Source organism: Cannabis sativa, chromosome 7, assembly GCF_029168945.1.
Source record: "Cannabis sativa cultivar Pink pepper isolate KNU-18-1 chromosome 7, ASM2916894v1, whole genome shotgun sequence".
Lineage (NCBI taxonomy): Eukaryota > Viridiplantae > Streptophyta > Magnoliopsida > Rosales > Cannabaceae > Cannabis > Cannabis sativa.
In genome coordinates, this window is record NC_083607.1 from 16,718,909 (window position 1) to 16,722,729 (window position 3,821).

Sequence of the window (3,821 nt, forward strand, 5' to 3'; positions counted from 1 at the left end):
TTAATTCTTCGTTGAATCCACGCATAGAACTTAGAATTGCACTCTCAGTATATAGAATGCTCTATATGTTCCACCATATAGACACATCATTAGTTATCCATTGTTATAATCCTAAGTTGATCAATGATCCTCTATATGAATGATCTACACTGTAAAGGGATTAGATTACCGTTACACCCTACAATGTATTTATTCCTTAAAACACTTGGCCCCGTATAAATGATATTTCAGCTTATGTGAAATGAGTACTCCACCATTTATGTTCGTTTGGTCAAGCTCGAAGGAGATCATCCTTTGCTTACTATTCGCCAGATAGAAGCTATAGATTCCATGTTTATGATAGCGCTCCCACTCAATTGCACTACCGTGTTCCCAAAATGTACGTATCACCCTGACCTAAAAGTAGGCTTAACTAACAAATCAAAGAACACGAATAGCCTCTCGAGATTGAGCCTAATCATATCAGGATTAAGATCATTTGATCTAGGATCAACTAGGCGATATTGACTTGAATAGATATTACGGTAAGTTTAATAAATCTAAGTCAAAGTTCAATATCGGTCCCTTCCGATGCATACTCCATGCATCCAACCTGAGCTTTACTTTAACCAATGCTCTGGAAAGAACATAGCACTTCTCCAAATGCAAGTAAACTCTGTTGTAGATTATCATATCAGTAAAACCCTATGTCTGATAAATCTATGAATCTTTATTCACATAGTCATGTTTACTTTCCAATGTGTTGACGGCACAATAAACAGGATCAAGTATGTGAAAAGGGTTTCAGATGAATTTATACATTATGTACATATAATCATGAAATAAATCATGTGAATCATGCAACATTAAATGTTATTTATTATCTTTATTAATAAGTAAATCTGATTATATTGAAATGAGTTTTATTTAGGGCATAAAACCCAACACTTGGACTATTGCAACTTCCTTATCGACCTCAAATGCCATAGAAATTACGTCCCTTTGTGTGGGATCATTTGGTATTTGGTCATTCTCAGTTAAGGAAGTTGTATTTGTTGTCTCTTTCCCAAGAGAAGAGTCAATCTCAATCTCTTTCCTCTTGATCATGCCTTCGATAATGTTTTTAAGGATGTAGCAATCCGACAGTGGGTGACTCACAATTTGGTGGTACCGACAATAATTTGGATCATTTGTCATACCAACCTCGTTGGTTCGTTTCGGCTCGGGAAGTCGTATTGCCTTAGCTTTTAACAACTCATCGAAAATTTAGTCGACGTCATCATCGTCGAATGAATACTTAACTTCTTTCCTTTCTTTGAGAGTTAATTTCTTTTGCGGCTCCCGTGCCTTCCCTTTATCTTTGTTGCCGGTATTGATAAAAGTTGCCATTGATTCTCCCTTCTTGAATGGCTTTTTAGTTTCGAATCTCGATGAGGGTTTGCCACCCTTTTGCCGAGAAATTTGTATTTAAACATTGCAGGCCTTCGAGACGAGCTCATTGAAAGTTTTGGGTTCTGCTGTGCCCACAAAAGTTGCCACCTCAGAGTTGAGGTTTTTGGCGCACATTGAAACCGCCGCTTGTTCCGATATCCTTTTTGGACATTGGAGATTGAGATTTCTCCACCTGGTTATGAACTCATTAGCGCTTTCACTAATTCGTTGCTTTGTTTCCACCAGGTCATGGAGACTTATGGTCTTCTTTGAGCTCACGAATTGTGCCAGGAAAGCTTTTTGCATGTCATCCCAAGTAGTTATCGATCCTGGGGGTAACTGAGTATACCAGTGAATGCTGCCTCTTTTAGAGATTGCACAAATTGCTGGATCAATAGTGCATCTGATTGGGCAGATTCACCACATGCAGAGGTGAAATAGGCAAAATGCTCATGGGGAGAACCATTAATTCCATCAAACTTTTCAAACTTTTGTCTGATGTAGTTTGGTGGAAATGGAATTTGATCATAGTAAGCCGAGTATGGCTTATGATATCCAAGAATAGGCATTGTTGCAGCCTGATATTCCCAAATACCCTCTATGATAAGAGCCTTCAGGTCCTGCTGAGGTTGGACACCAGCTAGTGGTGGTTGCACACCTTGTGGTGGCGGTTGTGTGTTACCTACAGGTGGCATTGAGGACGAGGATTGTTGCCCAATCTCACTCTCTTTTTGTCTCATATTAACTTGATGAGATAATTCTATTGAGAGTCGGGCTAATTCTTCATCCCTCTCAGCCAATAATCTTTGCAATTCCTGAATCTTCTCTTCATTACTGATTGTCCCAGTTACTAACACTGGCATATTTTTATCATTGCCAATGGTTAGTGCTTCGAACTGAGTAATGAGATCAGCAGACACCCCCTCACTGTGTTCAATAAAGGGAGTGTCTTCTAAAGAGTGTTCGTATGTACAACACCCCTCTTCCTGAACTTTTTGAAAAGAGGGATTCACTGATTCCTGAATAGGAGTTGTACGCATGGCACGAGCTCTTGATCGAGTTACAAGGCCCGTGTAGGAGGTAGGCTTAACAGTTGAAGTGACCCTTGTTGGTCGGTATCCCTGGAGAAACATCCAGTCACCATGTTCTCTTCGGAATGAGTTAGGGCTTGCTTTGGGAACCCTTACACTATCGCTTCTAGCCTTCTTTGGGAAGGAGAAAGGCGTCCTACACGCCTCATCTAATAAAGGGTGTTCATTGATCTCAGCAGATGCCCCCTGTTGACCTTGGCGGTTGACAGAGATTACGATCGGAGGCCTAATCGGGGTGCCTCCTACTAATTCCCTCCTTTCAAGAGGGTTTGGTGAAGGTGAAGTGTTTGTTTCCCTCCTCCCTTTTGTTGCCTTCCTACCTCTCCGAAGTTGAGAAGTCGGTGTTGCCTCATTTTTTTCCGCAGAGGTAACCATCACTGAGGCAACAGTGGGCAAGAGAATAGGAACAGAACCAATCAAGATACGTCCCATTCCTGGATCATTATGGGGGAGCCAATCTTCGTTGGCCCCCCTTCTGTCTTGGCAACCTTTGCTGCAGACCTTTTCATTGCCCGGGCTTGCCTCTTTTTAAAGCCCTTTGCTGCCTTGCCTCTCAAGGCCTGTGCAGTCTTAGGGATATTTTTCACCCCTTTCCCCTTTCCAGCCTTTCTAGCTGGTTTAGGTGTCTTAACGTTCTTCATTGGTTCGGGCACCCTGCATGAAATGGGTGCTCGATCAATAGAGAATGCTGCTAAGAAGCGGTTCTTTTTCCCTCCTTGGGCAGAAGAGGTTGTTGGTAACTTGTGGAAGTAAACCATGACTTGTGGTGCCATTTTTTCCTGAAAACAGTAAACATGATTAGCACCAGAAAGTTAAAGTTGAATAATAGTCATCATATTTGGAGATGAAAAGGAGAATGGGTCCCACTGGGCGTGCCAAAAATTATGTTAAGCAAAAATTTCACATTTAACATATTAAAATAAATGCAAAACACAATTTCACCTATGCTGAATTTATAGCATAAGAGTTTATTAATTTAAGTTCGACCCATCCAAGATTATAAGAATAACCTCTTAATTACAATCCTTTTATTTAAAGGAAATACCCTTTGATTCCAATTACGATGATATTAAATGATTTGAAATAAATTAGGGAAATTCAGGATAAATTTGGAATTGCAGCTGAACTCAGTCAACTTAATTAACCGAGCTGCCTACATACCTTCTTTGTGAAGGATCAAGCCACTTGTAGTTCAGAATACGGTATTTTAAAATTTGGATATAAGGATTCCGGTAGATGACTACTTTCAAGAATCCTTTGCTATCTAAAAATTTGGAAAAATCCCTAGGTGTATGACCTTGTATGGAATTTTGAGAGTTT